The sequence below is a fragment of the Aedes aegypti genome, chromosome 3 (genome assembly GCF_002204515.2).
Source record: "Aedes aegypti strain LVP_AGWG chromosome 3, AaegL5.0 Primary Assembly, whole genome shotgun sequence".
Lineage (NCBI taxonomy): Eukaryota > Metazoa > Arthropoda > Insecta > Diptera > Culicidae > Aedes > Aedes aegypti.
This window is the reverse complement of record NC_035109.1, coordinates 162,540,941-162,562,014: the sequence shown is the minus strand read 5'-3', so window position 1 is coordinate 162,562,014 and position 21,074 is coordinate 162,540,941. Positions and strand designations below refer to the sequence as shown.

The window sequence follows — 21,074 nt, the reverse complement described above, 5'->3', positions numbered from 1 at the left end:
AGCCAACTTTCATGCAAGTTTGCCAGCTTGTAAGGTAATATATTGGCTTAATTTGCTACAGAATTCAAACTTTATGTGTATAACAATACTTATCATCAAAGTTTGTATTACTTTCGATACGGAAAAGTTTTTTTTTGATGGTTTAGAGAATTGTTGTATTTTGCCATATAGAAGAAACGAAGAATTTTGTATGGAGACTGCAAGCATGTTGAAAAAATCGGTTTAATCGAAATTTAATCGCGCAATTTCAATCAAATTATGTCTGAAAGTTCAAGTTCAATTTTGCATGTTTGGTGGATTAGATTACAAAAAAGTATGATAAATTATACTTTAAATTTCATGTAAACTTCTATAAAACCAGTGTTTTATACAACTTTGGTGACCTGTAGCTAAAAATTGTGACGTGCTGGAACATTTCTGAGAATGGCACCAGATTCAGCAATCCCAAATCTACTAGAGACACATAATTTAATCCTTGAGACACGCAAAAATGTCATTTTTGTTACGCTGTGTTATTAAGCAAGCGATCGTTCGCTGAAAATGAGAATTGTTGGAGATTCTGCCCATTGAATTCTGGATACGAAAAGCGTTGCCGTTTATCTGCCTGATCCGAGCCTCAACGATTCGTTTGTGCGAAGGGCAATCCCGAAAGTTAGACTCATTGTTGCCTCCACAATTTGAGCATACAGACTCTTTGGTATCCTATTTCGCATGACATACGTCTTTAGCACGTGAAGCACCTCCGCAAATCATGCATTTAGCGTCCATGCTACAATGTTTGGTATCATGACCCACTTCTGGCACCGACGGCACTGATTTGGGTTCTGGAAATTTTCTCCAGATTTCTGGAAATGTTCCCATGTCATGGATATCGAACGTAAGTCTTGCTTTTTCTAAAGCCTTAATATTATTTGAATCGATTTTATTTAAGTGAACTGAATAATATTCTTGAGAAAGCCCTTTCCGAAGAATGCCAGATTGGGTTGTCTTTTTCATTTCTTTTACTTGGATTGGGGAAAATCCAAGTAAATCATTTATTCCATTTTTGATCTATTAAGGTCCCTTGAGATACTTTTCAAGGCGATTTTCAGTTTTGTCGCCATAAGTAAAACAAATGTGCTTCTTCTCTTCAAGATGTTTCAGAAGAAGTTCGCAATCTTTAAGAGTTTCCGGCAATACGCGACAGTCTCCTTTTTGCGATTTGGGAGGAAACCTTGATTCCCCTAATGGAGTTCAAGATCTGTTGCCCAAATCCTCCAAATTCGGAACAACTAGCTACGATAGCACTGTGTTTTATTTTCTCGATTTCATGCGCTTTTTGAATAGCGCCCAAACCGTTGATTTTATCGATATAGTTTGTTCGGAGAAGTTTCTTGGTATATTAAAGCGCAACTTTTGACGAAAACAGTTTTGTGATCAGTCCACCTAGCAGTGAGATAGAAAAACTATTTTTTCAAAATATTTAGATAGACATATGGTGTCTTTGGCAAAGTTGTAGAATTGACAATTTGAAACAACTTTGTCGAAGACACGATTTTTCTATCTCTTATACTTTTTGAGATATATGCCGTTGTATGTGTATGGCCCCCAAAAATCATATTTTTGATCATAACTTTTTTCCAAGATTTTTAACATTTTTTGTGCTTTCTACAAAGTTGTTTGTCACGAAAAAACCCGTGTTTTTGCTGAACATATCATCACTTTATCTTTTGAAGTAACAAAGTTATTCATGAATGTCTTCTACAAAGTTGTTAAACATCTTAAATGCGTGTTTTTGGTGAACATCGCACCTCTCTATCTCTTAAAGTAAAAGAATTATCAGTTGAATTCGTTTTAATAAGGCTTATTTGTTTGATAGTAAAAACCCATGCAAAGACGCTTATAGACAAATCTTTTATCAATTGCCGAAAGGGGAGATATGGTACTTTCATGATTTGTAAGACTTGTCTGCGCCATTTTGCGCCGAAGCCAGTTATAGAGGCCTTAACTACCCTTTGGCGGGGCCCAGATAGCCGTAGCGGTAAACGCGCAGCTATTCAGCAAGACCAAGCTGAGGGTCGTGGGTTCGAATCCCACCGGTCGAGGATCTTTTCGGGTTGGAAATTTTCTCGACTTCCCAGGGCATAGAGTATCTTCGTACCTGCCACACGATATACGCATGCAAAAATGGTCATTGGCATAGTAAGCTCTCAGTTAATAACTGTGGAAGTGCTCATAAGAACAGCTGAGAAGCAGGCTCTGTCCCAGTGGGGACGTAACGCCAGAAAGAAGAAGAAGAACTACCCTTTGAAAATAAAAAAATAATTCATGAAAAACTTTGTTACTTCAAAAGATAGGGTGAAGATATGTTCAGCAAAAACACGGGTTTTTCCATGACAAACAACTTTGTAGAAAGCACAAAAAAAAATTAAAAATCTTAGAAACAAGTTAGGATAAAAAATATGATTTTTAGGGGCCATTCACATACAACGGCATATATCTCAAAAAGTATAAGAGATAGAATTCATTTTGCCACGTTTAGTGACAGTTTTAACACCGTTTTTTTTTAAACGAAGTTGTGAGTTCAGAGATTCATCTGTTTCTTTTATTGTTTTGTTTATTGAATTAACGAAAGAAGAAGATACCTTCTAAGAGGTGTTTTTCCCAAGACGGTGTCCAAGAATGATTACCACCGTAAGCTTTCTCTAACGGGTCCAACTAAAGTCGAAGGGATCAATAGTAGAAAAATTGTACTGGAAAGTACTGTTTTTGTAGCACTGAAAAGTACAGTTGTTGTAGTACTGAGAGGTACTGTTTAATTGCTTTAGGTAGTTTCAAAAACTTCCACAGCACTGAACAAGCATTTGTGAAGAACATCATGTTTTTTTTTTCGAAAAATCTGCTCATTAGGATAAAATAAGAAATCAGATAATTCTCATTAGCCATATTTGATCAACTAAGCCATTGATATTTATGAAACTCATTCTCAAACGTTGTATTCTAAATTACACTAAAATGCATTTTTCAATATTCTTCAGCATATATACCGCTTGGGGATTAATTTATGCTCATCAATTTCGGACACATTTAAAAGGGCTTGGCAGCAATAAGTAACAGATACCGACCATTGAGTTTTTTTTACCACTTACGCTCATTTACTTTTGGGTTCCTCAACTTTTTATCTACAAAATTTTTAAATTTGTGTAAAGCAAATTTTTAGTTTGATTGCTCCCCCCAAAATTCCACGTGATTCATTAAGAGCCTCATAGATAAACGTACTGAAACCTTCAAAAACTTCATCATCCCCTACGAATCAACCAGTCATTCATACAGTCAGTCAGTCAGTCGGGCATTCTGCAGCAATAAATACAATTCGGAGTGAACAAACCATGCGGGAACAGGTGGGAAGAGACTTGAACCTCACTTGGAAACATGGTTCGGTGTTTCCCGTGTAAAAGTATAAACATTCGCCAGCAGCACACCAACCAGCCAGCCAACGTTCACTCGGATAGGGTTCCCAATGAGCTGATGCCAGAACGAAACTCTGCTCAGTAACAGTAGCATGATTGAGTTGTACAACCGATGGATACTCTGTACCCGTTGCGGGTTGCGGCATATGGCGGCGGTGAGTCAGGTTGTTGGCGTTATTCTCCCACTGGACTGGAGCGAAGTAGCAAGAGGCATCCATGCATGGATATAGCCGGTAGCTTGTATTGGTGCCCAAAAAATGGAGAGCATGAAGTAACTTCTTCCAATGGATAGAGGCACGAATACAACTCCGTGGAACTGCTGGCAGAGCAGCTTGTTTGAGTTTATGGATGGCTAATGGATAGAACGAAAAATAACAGAACCACGAAGTCTACGGCGGACGAGGCCGAGATGGGACGAGGTACAATTTGCGCCGTTTGTCCGACACAGACCATCCGGTGCGGCGGGGCTATCGAGCTGCCCAGCGTGGAAGTCGCGAAACAAAAAAGGGGATGCGGTATGGTTTTTTGTTACACTCGGTACGAAATCCAACACGGCACGATTTTTTTTAAACGAAACGACGTTTACAATATAATTTTGAACATTCAACCTTTTTCGATGGAAATACCTAATTTAATGAAAAACAGGAGACAGAATTTTACTTTTCGAAAGGCAGAAAACGTTTGCCATTATTTGCTTAGTATCATTCCAAGAACAAAAATCAGTTCTTATATCTAGGTGTTCTGTGTTAGAAAACACTAGTACCCTAATTTGGTAAAACTAATTTAAACATTTATCAACATATTGTTAACAACGTGTTACCTGTTCATTTGCCGTAGCAGTTCAGAATTTCCAATTTTTTATGTTCCAACATTGGAAATTCTATGTAACTCATAAGTATTATACTAGAGAGCGAGCTTCAGAATCATTTTCAAATTTTTATTTTAAATCCTCCGTAGAGCTTTCTTCTTGCTATTACAACAGCTAATTTCGATTTTCTGTTTATAAGTGAATACAGACATTTTATACAGTGAATCCTCCATGAGTCGATATTGAAGGGACCATCGACTCATGGAAATATCGAGTCATGGAACAGCAATCCTTTGGAAAGCTGCTTCTAGGGACCATCATAGTAACCATGAAATTTTGTTTTCAGTATGGTTCCATGAGTCGATATCGAGTCATGGAACATCGACTCATGGAGGTATCACTGTATATTCGTTACATTTGGATGGAATGCCTGCAATGTGATTTTTGTAAGGTATTTTTTTTATTTAGCACGAGCTCTAGATACTTAATTTTATATTATCAAGTAGACATGTTGTCACTCTCATCGTAACAACATGTCTACTTGAAGGTTTCAAATAAAGAGCTTCTGGTGTATGTGGGAATATTATTAGTTGAGTTTTGGAAGCATTAGGAGAAATCTTTCACTTTTGCAAGTATGAAGAAAGAATATCCAAACTTTTTTGCAATCTACTACAGATGACACGCAGGCTTCGACCTTTGGCTGAGAGGCCTGTGGCATCCGCAAACAAGATTTTTGACAAACCTGAGGTAATTCAGATAAGTCATTTGTGAAAATATTGTATAATATTGATCCCAAAATGCTGCCTTGAGGAACACCAGCTCTTACAGGATGTCTTTCAGACCAGGAGTTCTGGTAATTAATCTGAAGTGTGCGATTTGACAGATAACTTTGAATTATTCTAACAATATATGTTAGAAAATTAAAGTTTTTTTTTTAAATTTTACAATCAAACCTTCATGCGAAACACTGTCGAATGCTTAGACCAGTAGAATAGCCTTCAGATTTGTTGGAACGGATCAAATTTGTCACACGTAAAAGTTGATGAGTGGTCGAATTCAAAATGACCTTTTCAAAAAGTTTACTGATGGAGAAAAGCAAACTGACTGGACGATAGCTAGAAGTTTCTGCAGGATTTTCGTCTGGTTTTAAAATTGGTACAACCTTAGCATTTTTCCATTTCTGAAAAAAATATGCCAATTGAAAACATTTGTTAAATATATAAACCAAGAATGATGAGCTACCCTCTGGAAGTTTCTTGATGAGGATATAGAAAATTCCATCATCACCAAGGGCTTTAATATATTTGATTTTTTCAATAATAGTTGTCAATTCTTCCAAATCAGTCTCCCAGGAATTTTTTAAAACGTTTTCTTGATTGTGAATGTTTTAAAATCCTAAGTAACTTGATTTTCTATTGGGCTAGTAAGTTCTAAATTATTCGCTAGTAAGTATTAAATATCGCATACCCTTTGAAACAGAGGCACAATGCTGCAGGTGTCTGCGCGGGGCCTTCGCCTCTCCGTCGCGTTTTGGTTTGGTTCGTCGCGCTTGTATCTGGCTTAATTCGCCCGCTCAGCGTTCATTCGAGAGTGAAGCGTTAAATGAACCTTGTGTGCGCCGAGAGCCGTTATGACCTGTTTACGAAGTGGGAGATGGGCATAATGGCAAATAAAACCATTACACCTTTGGAGACCGAAACGAAAAAAAAAAACATGTCTTGTATTGGGGTTAGTTTGTAGCCTTAAATCGGAAGTAATAATCACCGGGACGTACGGAAGATTGGATTTCGAATTTGTTTTGGCACGTTTGCTGTGACACAATGGAATTGATGAGGTGATCGTTTGATGCTTGTTGGATGATCTAGTTTTGATTGAATGCAAGATTTTGAAAGACTGATTTTGGTTTTGGCAGTTCAATCATCAAGTAGCAACAAAGAAACATTTGATAATTGCAAGCAAAGTAGTTAAAAACAATTGCCAAATCCGAAGCAATAAGAAAATAACAATAAACATTAAATAACTCGTTAACTGCCGTGAATCGCAAGTCAGTCCCATTTGCATTTTCATCAAATTTGAATTGGGTTCAGTTTTCAACATATCTTCCAATGCTCTTTCAGCTGCACTGATGAGATAATTTGGTTTGGTCGGAAAAATTAAGAAAACATAGTTAGTCAAATTGTCCCTTAATGAAAAGTAACCGCATATCAGTCCCACTACAGTTTTCAGCACCGTTTAACACAAAAACGAACCGTATTTTGATCATCTTTATATTTTTTTCGGCAAGATATCGTAGTAAAATGCAAATTTTGAAAGTTTCATAAATATTTGAACACGTTTCAATCCTCTGGAATTGTTTGAATATTCGTATGGAAAACGAGTTTGAAAACTTCACAGTCCATTTTCTCAATGCGTACTTTTTACAGATGGGACTGACTTGCGATTAACGGCAGTTAAGATCTACCCATTGTACTCTTTTTGCATGGTCTCTTAATAAGCCGCTAGAGTCCTACATATTTGTCCTAGATTATGAGGAGGTTGATAAGTAAAATTGACTCAAACAGCAATAGAGGCTGGTTTCAATTATTTATGATAGTTCTATCGTTACAAGGTGTCAAGAAAATAAGCAATTGGTGGAGTTGTGGAATCTCAACTTCAACAATAAGTTTTATATACTTGTAGTAAAGGCAAGATGAGATATAGCACGTTCACATCAAAAGAGGAGTAGACCTAAAGAGTTTAATGCTGATTTTTTTATTCTTCATAAGTACAGTATCGGACATATAAAATGCATTAAAGCCGTTTTCCCATACAAAATGGTCAACTTCAGAGAAATATGTCTCCGCCGTTTCTCAACAGATTCTTCTCATTTTTTCTGTGACGAACTACAAATTACCTCAATTTTTGATAACTATTGAAAAATTTGTGTGAAAACTATTGGTTTAAAAGTTACAGATAAGTTGAATTTTGACATAAAAAACGCACCAAGACGAAATGTTATGTTTCGGTGTCTTCAGCGCATTTGGTCCTTATTACGCAATGAACAAATGCACTGAAGACACCAAGATGCTACGACGCGTAGTTTTTCTGCTTCATCACTTTGTGTCTTGGTGTATTTTTATGTCAAAATTCATATCATGTCTGTTACTTTGAAACCAATAGTTTTCACACAAATTTTACATTAGTTTTGAAAAATTGAGGTAATTTGTAGTTCATCACAGAAAAAATGAGAAGAATTGGTTGAAAAACGGCGGAGATATAGCCCTCTGAAGTTGAACATTTTATATGGAAAATCAGCTTTGGTGCATTTTCTATGTCCGATACTGTATCATGAGGCTTGCGGAAACATTTTCAGAACTAGAATTTCCAAAGTTCCTGGGAAACGGGAATCAAAATTGCCATTTCCCGGGAAATCTCTGGATCCCGGAAAATTTTCAAAACCGTGAAAATAAAGCAAGTTTATTTATTTTGCTTTTTCAAATTATCTTTTTCGTATATACTTATTTTATACCAGTAAATTTGTATGGTTATTTTTCTTTTGTTGTGAGTAATTTATTCATGTTTCTTAAAAAAAATTTAAAAAAAAAACTTCGTTTTGAAAGCTAGGCAAAAGTTGTTTTGCATACAGAAAAAAATTGAAATTCATGCCTTTTTTGATATTTCGTTAATGCGATATGAGATTATTATTTTCTTTTCTGCTATTTATTAGTTTTGAAATGTAACTTAAAGATCTAAAACGAAACAAAATACATTTTTAGCAATAAAGGAGTCATGTCCGTGCTACAATATTATTCTCGACGCTGATTAAACTCAGCGCTGCTGGTTTGTTGCCAAATCATTTCGTTTTACTTCTGCTAATCATATGAGAGATCATTCATGGTACAAGTATCCAACTTCAACATTTTTGATGGTGATGGAAGCATTTTCAGAAACAATGGCTACCATGATCACTCCAGATACCAGGTGCTCCGGGGGATTTGGACAATTCAAAGCATATTCGGAGCCATACCAATATGGGTATCGATCTTGAAGGTTCTTGAAGATGATGCTTCCGAAAGCATTTTTAAAACAATCAGTTGCTATGACTACTCTTTAGTAGGTTTGAGGGAAGTACCAATTTTGAACATCTTCCAGAAGCATCATTTTCAAAAATATTGAAGGTCAATTCCCATATTGATATGGTTCCAGACATGGATGAAATTAACTACTTTGCCTGGGGCTCTTCGAACTTTGTACAGGTTAGTCATGGCAACCATTGGTTCTGAAAATGCTTCCGCAAGCCTCAGCTTCGAAAGTCTTAAAGTTTTTTATCCATATTTATATGGTTTTCGACATATTTTAAATTGACAACAACCCCTGGGGTACTTGGAACCTAGTGATCTTAACAGCCAGTGGTTCTGGAAATTCTTTTGAAAGTATTACCTTTGACAATCTTAAAATTTGATGACTATGAAAAAGAAAGAACGCAGAAAGCAATCATAAGAAGCAGATAGTTGGTCATTGTCAACTACACACATATTGCTGTATTCAAAATAGTTTAAAAATACGATACAAAAAAACGTTTATGAATACTGAGAACAATACAGTCAACTTTCCCCTACTCGATATTCTGTGTTTTTGCTTCCTGACTCAGTAAAATGAGCAGTCCCTTCAATTTAGCGTACTTGAACTCCGAAATGTAAGTCGATACTACACCAACTTGATTTTCGGAGGCACAAAGTTGCCTGTTGCAGGTTACCTTACTCATAGTTTTATAACTCATATAAAAATCTATAACTAATTACTGAGGCATCCGATTTGAAAACGTATTATCAACGTAGCTCTAATCCCCAAGTGCACATGAGTAAACAATATGACCAATTGAATATTTTGCTTGCTTTTCCCATAGTAATTTCCGTATAAACTTTGAAGGGCTTGTCTGCCGTGAATCGCAAATCAGTCCCATCTGCATTTTTGTCAAAATTGAGTTGAGTTCAGTTTGCAACATATATTTCAATGCTCCTTCAGCTACACTAATGATATAATATGATTTGTTCGGAAAAATTAGGAAAAAACAGCAAGTCAAATTGTCCCATAATGAAAAGTAACCGCATATCAGTCCCACTACAGATTTTCACACCGTGTAACACAAAAATGAGCCGTGTTCTGATCATCTTTATATTTTTCTTGAAACGATATCGTTGTGAAAAGCAAACTATGAAAGTTTCATCAAAATTTGATTATATTCCAATCCTCTGGAATTGTTTGAATTTTTGTATGGAAAACGATTTTGGAAACTTCACTGCTCTTTTTCTCAATGCCTACTTTTTACAGATGGGAATGAATTGCGATTCACGGCAGTTGTGTAGTCTCAATTTTTATACGACTGAGCTCAAATTTTGGGAGAACACTCATAATTTGATCTTGAATCTAATGAGCTAAAATTAATCTAAAAACTTATTAAAATATTGGTTTTAAAATTTAATTGCTAACATGTTTGAAGCACAAAATAATCGCAAAATTCAAATACCCGTATCCCGTGCTTTCGAAGCCGATACGATCTTGTAGTAAAATTTATTGTTAATTGTACGCCAAATGAGTAAGCAGCCATATTAACCTGTGCCTGATCTAGTAGCCACCATGGGGTTTTCAATTACTTGTAGGAGATCTTCCTTCATTCATCCAGGTTGTAAAACAGTAGCACATATGCTTAATCCTGAACTACTTTTATTGACGTTCACATATTCGATTTATTTGGTAGAACAATTTACATATATTTTCAAGTAATTTACATTTAACAATTATGCCGTTTGTTTAGAGAGCTTGATGAACACTAAAAATTGTTCAATCGTACACTGCATATCTATCTATATAAATAAAAATGGAGTGGTGTTTGTATGTCACGAAATGGCTCACGAACGGGTCAACGCATTTGTATGATTCTTTCTCCGTTTTGTTCGTCAAGGGTTCCGACGTGTTCGTGTGTATTAAAATCCCAGGATATTCACCGGGAAAGTTTAAAAAAAACGAGAGTGCACGGAACTGTCATTTTGTATGGGACGATCCTTAGCGTTTTTCAACAGCCTACTTGATGGCAAGACGAAGTTTGCCGGGACCACTAGTTCTCTAATAATGATCGACGACGATGACGTCATATGTTGCTCTCATCCAAATATAACTCTCTCAGTGAGGTCAGTGGAGTCTTGAGATGAGGGTAAGATGGTGGGGTTCTTATCCATGCAAGTCTTGTTATTGCCGTTCGATGCAGGGATGTAGATCAGTGTGGATGTGTAAGCCTTAGTACCAAACATTATGGAAAACGCCAACCTTTAGTGTTCAGCCTTATCATAATAATTTATCTTCATCATAATATTTTATGTTAGAGTGAACAAACTCCTCTCATGCAAAATCCTTTGAGCTAAAACTTTGCCAAAGACCGCCCAGACAGCCACAAGTTGCATAACAGTTTACGAGCGAAGTCGTTCATTTATACAAATTTCATCACATCCGCACTGCATGGTGAATTTGTTCGATTAATGAGTTTCCACGCATAAAACGCTATTTTTTGAATCATACAAAGTAAGTCGGATCAATCCGTAGCAGATGTCAAATCTATTTTGTTATCATAAGATAAGTTGCATAAGAGTTCAGATTAGTTCGCAATAAAATCTTCCCACTCGCATTGCATGTTATTTTATCTCATATGGAACATGCACGTATATCACCTCCACTTTTGTACACATAAGGCCTTTTCGCGACATCTTATACACATATAACAATATTTATATTTCAATGTAGCGTAAACAGAAGAGTATAGTTAAAGTAAATCAAATTCATCTATTGTTACAGCATCACGTTTAATTTTCAACTAAAGATGCTTGAATGTTACATGATCGTTTAAATTTAAAGTGCATTCGGGATGTCGTGCTGTTGTATTTTGTACAACAGCTGTGATTCATATATTATCATTTTATAACAAAGATATCTATCTACACCAAACCTAAATGTATTCCTCAAGATTCTTCTTAAGAACAATACTCAACAGTTTTTATATGATAATGATAGTTCTTAGGCTACAGAATAACTTTTTCGAAGACGCCATCCTTCTAAGTGGGAAGATTCCTGAGATATTCGCAAAACACTTTCATGCGCACAAACGCCGTTTGTAGGGCGACCTTCACTTAAATGTAGGTATATCAGTCACCTGTTTAAAAACTGATAAATTTTTCAGTAAATATGTTTTTCTATAATTTATTATATAATTTTATACTGAGTGCGTCGAGAAAGTTCGGGCAGTGCGTCGAGAACGCCCGAGAAGTCTCCATTTTTTTTACCTCTCGAGTAACGCGTTCTTTTCTGCCGGGCAGTGCGTCGAGAATGTCCGAGAAATCGTCAGTTTTTTTTCCTAGGGTTGCGCTTTCTTTGGAGAGCATGGAGAAAGCCCGAGTAATTTTAGTTTGTTTTTCCTCGGCCCGCGCGCCGTATTTTTCTGATTGCTTTTATGTGGCCGATCAAACGAGTGAAGCTGAAAGTGGATTGTGGCTGCTCAATCAAGACTGAAGAATCAATTGGTGAGCTCGTTTCATGCTTTTTTCAAATCTGTTAAATATGTATGACTGCACATTTAATCGTTACCTAAATATGATTTTTCAACAAACTATGAATGGTCCGTCACTGTAAGTGTCGGCATAAACTCTTATTCATAATTTTTTATATAAAGTCCCTTACCTTTATTTTAATAAATAAAAAAAGCTTTGAATGGTTCGGTCTGTTTGTCTGTGCTAGAAGTGTAGACTTGCAAAACGTTCATTTTATTCAAAAGACTTTGAATGGTTCGCCACTGTAAGTGTCGGCATAAGAATATTATGTGATGGTCCAGCCATTCGATTTTTTTCCAATTTGAGTAAAATATTGTAACACATGCTTTCGTCCTAACAGCTGTAGAAATGTAGCTTTTAGCTATTTGTTGCTTTATTGCTTCGAATGGTTCGTCACTTCAAGTAACGACATTGCTTTCTCATATTTGGAAGTTTTTCATGTCAATTATTATATTCCTAAGTATGTTTATATCTCACAAATGGTCATTTGTCATGGTCTAATCGCTTAGCAAAGTGAATCCTGTGACCCAACGATCCTCCCCATTAACAACCATCCCTCCCAGTGGCCTTTGTAGAGATGCAGAGGAAAACACGGTCTCCAAATAACAAAGGTTACACACTAACATTCTTCTCCTCAATCCCACCTGACTGCAAGGACGTGACCAGCGCCGTTACTGACCATGTATAAACAGAGGTACTGAATTATGCACACTGAAGAATATTATGGCCAATCCCAGCAGAACTTCTAGTTGATTCCTTGTGCATATTCACTGACTTCGGTCAATCACGGAATAGCAACCATTGATATGTGTAGTCAGTCTAAGCTAAGCTAATTTATTATATAATTTTATACCAGTAGGATTCCTTTTTCGATTTTTAGTACCGTCGTTGGGGGATGAGAATGGGTCAAAAAGGGATATGTACGATTTATTTATTGAATAACTATCGCAATTAAACTCCAAAAAACTTCAAATTTGGTGTGTATGTACTTTGATGGTACATTAACAACTGTACAAAAAATTAAAGAAAAATCTCACCCCATAGCGGGGGTGACATTGGGTCACAGTAACGGAAATAACTTGCTTTTAAGAAAATGATGGCAAAACCATTCACAGCTGAAAAATATTGATGAAATATGATGCAATCAAGACAAAAAAATATCTAAGATGGTATGGTATGGTATGGTATGGTAAACCCACTTTAAAGAACGATTATACCAAAAATATGAAGATCTATGAAAAAAAGTAACCCTTACATTTATTGTCAAGTTTACGTATTTCTTTTTGATTTTTCCCTCGAATTGTCTTCAATGTCTCATCCCTATCGCCATAAAGCCTATTCAGTTTCCTCAAAGTACTGAAACAGTGATTATTATAAACCTTCGCAAATAGTTAAATTTCAGTGCGACATTTCACGATCAAGACAATTATGGCAGATGTTGATGTATTTGTATTTCCGTGAGATGTTTCTATAATATCAAAATACTGATAAATAATTTAATTACAAAAAAAAATCAATTTGATAAAATTTTACGATATTGGTGCTCACGAAACACAGTTGCTGGTTTAAGAAGTTGTCAATTGTGTGTCATTGTTATTCAATGCACGAACTACTCAAGTAGACTTGTTTGATGTTTCAGTGATGCTATATTTAGAAAGAATAAATACATCGGAATGAAAAAAGAGAACCCTCAGCACCGTAAAATGTCAAAAAAGTGGACTTGCAATTTCATTTACTATCGTTCTTCCTTGAATCTTACCCCCATTTTTGATGTTTTAGACACCGTACTGAAAAGAATGAAATTTTTGTGGAAAAATCAAATAGATTTCGGAGAATACATGTGAAGTGTATTGAAAAGACTTTCAACTTTCTACTAATATAACGATAGAGGTTAAAGTACATGCGTGATACTTTGCACAGGAGAAATTTAATGTTGTAAATTTTATCTAGTTTCAACCTACAAGTTTATTGATATAGTAATCAAAAACTACTATTTCTAAAAACGTATATTGTGATGAATTACGTGTAATTATATGTTCCTTAACATATGATTTATTAATTTTAGTAATATCAGCGTTATTAGCAGAAAATATCTCATAAATCATATTTTTCCGTTTTGACCCAATCTCACCCCCTAGACCCATTGTCACCCCCATCGACGGTATCCTACATTTGAACAGCAAAGGGATATTTTTAACTCAATGAACAAAATTCAACCCATCTTGTTTACTTCAAACAGCTGTTATCGTACGAATTTGAAGTCGACAGCTTTATTTAAAAAAAAATCAATAGATCAATTTGATGATAGCCAAGTAGCTTTAGCATGTAAAGCCTTTAACTCTAACAAAAAAAAGTATTATCCAATCTTGAACATAGGATGTTGGGAAATTTCAAAATTTCAATAATGGCACCTTTTGTACCTTTTAAAAGGTTAAGAGGGATAAATTGCTTGCAACTGAAATGCTGAGGAACAATAATGCATATTTTTAAACTTGCAATCGTTTTTGGCATTGTAGGTTCGTTTTTGACTTCAAGAGGATAAATTATTACATTGGTCTAGCACCTCAATTCAACTGATCCAACATTTAATACTTCATCTCGTTTCCTGACTGTTAAAACACCTGTTCAAACCGAATTGGAAAGATACATTTGCCTCCCCTTTTATTTTTTTTATTTCCTTCAAGATCTATGTGGTTGGGTTAAAAAGATTATCTTAGTAATATAAAACGTATTAAAATATATTTTAAATACGTTTACTCCTTTCCCAAATAAAAATAAATTTGGTATCAAAGAAGATCAATAGATTTTGGTCAATTTTCAGATATTGATCTACCTCTGTATAAAAGTGTGCCACTATAATCGGTTCACAAATATTATCGAAACAAACATTGTAAGGTGATGCAATTTACGCCTACGCCCATAGGAAAAGTTTTAAAATAGATATAAATTTACCCCTGGCGTATGGTACCAATGTTGTTTATTTTTACTGATATTGATAAAAAATCCTTTGACCCATTCGACAATTCATGTTTATTGTGCTCGTGTTAAAAATTCCTAACCAAATAAATAATCAATTCCTCAAGATACATATTAATTTAATGTTAGCAACTAGCCAAATAACGAGAAGCTAATCTCCCCATCTACGCTGTGTATGAAAATGATCAAATCGGCTTCTCTAGCATATTTCCCACAGCTGAAGTACCTACTCAGAACGCACGTGATCGATTCTAAATGTGTTTTCGCAGCAGCAAATTTCCATCTAATCAACTTCCAATCTCTAGCGTCACAAGCTTAACCGTAGGAACCTACATACTCTATACCTAGTCATAGGTACAAGCGTCTGTGTATAATTGCGATGTAATGTGTGGTGGTTGCCGGTAGGGGGGCGACTGCCGCCTCCAAAATGAACCCACTCGTTTGCCACAATCAGGTGGAGCGGAACATTACAACCAACAGCGTGCGCCCGACTGGAGCAGTGTTTGTGCAAGTTCGTTTCGTTTGCTCTCGTTGAATGTTCCGTTGTTCTCCGAGTAAGGGGAAGGAAATCGTTCATTCGGATGAACTTCGCTGATGGGTTTTCCATGCCGGGTTTTTCTCTAGAGCTCCACGCGCGCAAAGTTCTCTCTCGCGTGCTCTTTCTCGCGTTAAGTGTGTCTCTCGTTTGCTGCTAGAGATCGCGCACGAGGAGCCAGTGGACGTCGTGTGTACACAGCTGGAAACTCGTCAGGCCTTCAGTCTACTGTTAGCAGTCGGGAAAATCGCATTGAATGAAAACTAGCCTTTTATATCGGTATTTAATCTTAGAGTTTGTGAGGGAAAAGTTGCACAGAAGTTCCCTGAAAGTGTGAGAAAAGTTCGATTCGGCACGATCTACGTCCACCACCAGTGGTGTTAAGGATCGTTGCAAGGTGTTAACAGTGTTCTGTTGGATTTGATAACGGTTCGGTTTTTCTTTCCGTATGATAAGTGAGAAAATCGAACGTGGAAAAGCTCAACCCACCTTTTCAAGTGAAAACTGCAGGTGGAAGTATTCGTGCAGGGTTGACATACGTGTGCAATTTTTGTTACGTTTGTTGCTTTTGCCCCGTGTCGTATCGGCGGCTAATTGTGTTGTATCGATTTTTCCTTGGCGTTGAGTTAAGTTTCAAGTTTCTCGGTTCCGGCTTGGCCGCAAACGTAAGGAAGCAACAACAGCAACGGTATCATCAACACGGCGAGCCGCAGTTTGGAAATAGCGTGAGCGGTTGGAATAGGTTCTGTTTAATTCTACTGAGTTGTTATTGCTATTTTGTTGCATTAAGCAGCAGAGCTCTGTCATTACTTGGCGAAATCGGCGTGTTAAGCAGAATTATCTAGCACACAGTCCATGTTGTGTATTGCGCAAAGCGTAACTAGAATACCCAAGGTGTTTATAGAGTTAAAAGTTGAAAGATCCGTCGGCACGGTTATTATTGAAGAATAGAACCAAAACAAATTAACAAATTAATTCAAACTGCCACACCAAGTCAGTGAAGTGTAAATACATCATAGTTCATTAGACGTGAGTTCAACGAAATGCTTAACTATTCGTTTGTGCATAGATTACCGCCAAGAATTTTCAATGAATAGCTACGCATAACAAGAATACCTACGGGAAAGCTATTGCAGTAGAATCAAGTGTAAATACCTTCAGTGTGGGAAACTTTAAAACAAATTAAACCAAAGTCTAATCACAACCAAAAGCCACCAAAGAAAAACCAGTTAAATAGTTGCAGTTACATTTGAAGCTCCCTCCGGCAGACACTGTATTTCGAATATAATAACCGTCTTTGTGTAGTGTGTGTACAGTAAGAAGCTTGAAACAAAGCCCCAGCGCTCAAGTGTACGCGTTTATGAGCTGACGTGATCGCGTCTAGCGAAGACAACTAATACGGAGCACCGCGGGAAAATAGAGCAGAGCATCCAATACCCCTAGTTAGTACGGCAAAAATTATTCTCATCAGTTACCCTTTCAAAAGGCTTTGTGCATAAAAAATCGAAAAAAAACAAATGATAGCATAACTAATCGCGGAAAGGTAAATAAACTAAGAGATATAACCATACGATCCGTGGAGCAATCCGTTGCCAGGAGAGAAAGAAGAAATAAGCCACCGACTGGAAAGAAGAATCAGCAGAAAGTCGGAAACGTGAAGTTGTAACGAGGAAGAGAAGAGTGAGTGAGTGTAGCGTTCAAGCATTGGCTTTCGTTCAACCGAGGAAAGCACAGTTTCAATCAAAATATTTTTGCTACTAGACGCGCAAACCGACTGCTGGAAATCTGCTACAGCAGATCTGAGCTTGGGGAGTGCACGGAAGAATAAAAAAAAAGGAATTTTTAATTTAACCCGGTGGAAACGGTCGCATTAGCGTGATTTTTTTCGTTCACCTGCGCCACCGCCATCATCCGCCAAATCACTCGTGTCCAACAGCATAGCGGGAAAAGATCGTCATCGGTGCTAGCCACCGTCACTCCTGTCGTTTGCCCGTAGCACCATCACCTCCATAGAAATCGCTGGAAAATCCAATTACATTCGGACTTTGGTAAGCATAATGCATTTGATATCCATGGAGGGGCCGAGGTTGTGGCATGGGAAAGGGTGGCTCGTGATGTACTTTCCAATTGAAGGGTGATCGATTGAAAAAGGGTTGATGCGGAGGGGGCTTCAATGCCGCAGGTGGATGTGCCGAGATGAAACTCGAATGTAGGTTTCCAATCTGGTGGGAACATTTTGATACGGTTAATCTGGTGCATCTGCTAAATGAATGTTTCAATCCCGATGTGAGTGGCATTTGGATGACAGATTCGTTGTTTTAGTGTACGTTTTGAAAACTATGACTTTGTTGAATCAATTGAATAGATTACATGTGGGATTTTGGGGAGGTAGTCGTTTCGGGTATCATTGAATATGAAATCGACGCATGTGTATCATTATATAATTGAGTGTTGTATTAATATTTGTATAGACATCCCCTTCAGTGTTGTACTTTCCCCCTTTTTTGAAGTATCGAAAACGATGTCATAATTGATATAAATGGTTAAAAATAATACTTTAAATTATACAACAATCCACCAGCTTTCCCTCGAAAGATAGCGTGATTTATGAACAATCTATTCACTATACTGTTTATACTCGCATAACTATTTTATTTACACAGGAAATCCCATATAATATATGACTATTATACGAATATGGGCAGTATATTGTAGAGCCATTTTAAGGGGGATGGAGGGAGTAAAAGGTTATGGTGAAGATGAATTGAAGCCAAACTTCAAATTTTCAAGAGCACATATGTGGAGATCCAAAGCTGAAAACTGAATCAATTGGTCACCTCCAGCTAGTGACCAATCGATTAAGTTTTCAGCTTAAACGGATGTTTGGTTCTCTAGATTTGTGCTCTTGAAAATTTGAGGTTTGGCTTCGATTCATCTTCACCTCATGGTTCAAATAAATTGAAAATAATGGAAAATTGATCACTAAGGAAGAAAAATAATTAAAAATCTCAAAAAAATTTACGTGGTCTATGAAGGATCCAATGTAGAGTACTATGTTTCCTATTTACTATTCTGAATATAAGATTTAAGGTGAAGAAAAGCCGAAGCCACACCTCAACTCGTCAAGAGCACAATCCTGGAGACCCAGGTAGCGGTTTAAGCTGAAAACTAGATCAAGTGAGTGACCTATCAAAGAAAAAATTTTTTTAGCTTGAATAACTGTCGTGAATTAGGTTCGCAGATCCCACCCCTTCTGTGTTATGAAATTTGTGAAAGGGCCTTTAAATCATGGTAAATCTCTCCACAATGAAATTCAAGTTTAAAACGTAATATGATTCCAGAATTCTGCCACACTGAGTAAGGTGTTGATTAATTTAGATAGTGTCATCGCAAACTGCTGAATGTTCAAATTTATCTTAAAGCGTCCTGAGACAAACTCAAAATTTTTTAAAAACGTTATTATTTTTCGTTTTTAATGTACATACTTTGAAGCCCAGGGTGGCGCGTCTCTAGATCGACTTTTTTTTGGCGAATAGTGTTACATTAACCTTTTCGAATTGTGATATGTCTTGAGGTTAATTATTCTGCTTGATGGTTTTTGTGATTAATTGAGTACAAGTCGGATCCTATTTTTGGCACTCTTGATTAACTTCGGCAGTGGGTTTTTCGAAAGCTACTGATCTCATATTTGGCCACAATATGCGTTGTGTTGAAGTGCTTCTTATTGCAAAGTTTCAGGCAATTCGATCGAGAAAAGCCACCCCCCCCTGTCAAAGTTAATCATGGAAGTGCCTAAATAGATCTGCACCCTATCACCACGAAATTGCAGTAATTCTTGCAAGTGCAGAAGAACAAATAGGAGTACTAAACCACACGCGCTTCAATTTGCACTTTTTAGTGCTCATGAAGATTGTTTGTGCAGATCAGCAGTTTTCAGTGCGTTTTTTGAAAAATATTTGAAATTGATTTCATTCAAGATCAAGTTACATATGTATCAATTTTATGATTCAGGGTCGAATCTCAATTTAACTTTAGGTGAAACTTTCTCGCATCCACTTATCAATGATTGATTATGATTATTGCAAATTATTAATCTCAAGAAGGAATCAACCAAAATATTCATTTTTGATTTTGTTTTTATCACTTACAGTAGCTAAAATTGAAAAGATAAGTTTCGGTAAGCCAACAGTTATTAAGGAACCATTGCATATGCTAGTAGGGGAACAAATCGGAATGCATCAACTTATATCTGATTTTTATATATTTTTCATAGAGGTTTGTCTTGGAAGTGTAATCCAAGTCATTCGATTCATGTATATTTCTTATCCATGAATGTTGTCCTGTCTGATCATTATCATTAATCCAGAGTTCAATTGGGCTGATAACATTTATCATCGTACATATCTTCATCTCTGATGAATTAATAATTTAAAGTAGAAGTTTCTAGGAAATCAGAGGTATCAGTTCGTCCCCTTAATGCTACAACTAGATAACTCGAAAATCAAAATTTTGAGATGTATAAATTTGTAATTATGACCGTTTTACAAGATGATGGTTATTTGCAAAGAATATGATTGGAAAATAAACTTCAAGTTATGTGTATTGAATCAACCGCTTATTAGCTGTAAATATTTTTCAGATCTAATTAAGAATAATATTTTGACACATTGAAGTCAAAAATTTCAAATTTAGAGTTATCTAGTTGTAGCATCAAGGGGACGAGTTGTGCCAACAAGTTTTAGAGGTAAATCGAATACTGTAAATGCCGCATCAAAGAGCGTCGTGTGGCATTATTATTATTTATTTATTTAGTTGGTATTACATCAATTAATTTGATAAAACCTCGTTAACGATGTTACGCCAATTTACTCGGTTCATGGCTGTGTCTCTCCAACTTGGATTTTGGCCCACGTTCTCCAGATCTTGTTGCACCTGATCAAGCCACCTCGCTCGCTGTGCTCCTCGCCTTCTTGTGCCAACCGGATTCGACGCGAACACCATCTTTGCAGGATTGTTGTCTGGTAGTCTTGCAACATGCCCTGCCCAGCGCACCCTTCCGGCTTTCGCAACCTTCTGGATACTGGGTTCGCCGAAGAGCCTAGCGAGCTCGTGATTCATTCTCCGCCGCCACACACCGTTTTCCTGTACTCCGCCAAAGATCGTCCTAAGCACCCTTCGTTCAAACACTCCAAGTGCTTGCAGGTCCTCTTCCAGCGCGACTTCCACTGATGATGCGTCTCCGTATTTCACGACTAACGTTGTTATCAGCCGTTAACAAGGATCCGAGGTAGACGAACTCATCAACCACCTCAAAAGTATCCCCGTCTATCGTAACACTGCTTCCTAGGCGGGCTCTGTCGCGCTCGGTTCCGCCTATCAGCATGTACTTTGTTTTTGACGCATTCACCATCAGGCCGACTTTTGTCGCTTCACGTTTCAGGCGGGTGTACAGGTCTGCCACCGTTCCAAATGTTCTGCCGACAATATCCATATCATCCGTGAAGCAAACAAATTGGCTGGATCTTGCGAAAATCGTACCTCGGTTATTGAACCCGGCTCTCCGCATGACACCTTCTAGCGCGATGTTGAACAGCAGGCACGAAAGTCCATCACCCTGTCGAAGTCCCCGGCGAGATTCGAACGAACTGGAATGTTCACCCGAAATCTTCACGCTATTCTGCACACCGTCCATCGTTGCTCTTATTAGTCTTGTGAGCTTCCCGGGAAAGCTG

The 21,074-nt window shown here is 37.1% G+C and overlaps 1 protein-coding gene across 5 annotated transcripts in view; it reads left to right on the top strand.

The window, feature by feature from the left end:
• LOC110679566 (protein couch potato) overlaps window positions 1-21,074 on the top strand; it is a 592,279-nt gene that overhangs the window by 43,542 nt on the left and 527,663 nt on the right. For 3 of the 5 annotated variants that reach the window (XM_021854567.1, XM_021854565.1, XM_021854569.1), the window contains exon 1: window positions 15,557-17,390. The exons of 1 other annotated variant lie outside the window; for it this stretch is intronic. The gene's annotated coding sequence lies outside the window, so the exon portion shown is untranslated. Of the gene's footprint in view, window positions 1-15,556; window positions 17,391-21,074 lie in introns of those variants that run through there. One more of the 5 variants, XR_002502595.1, reaches the window with a different exon arrangement.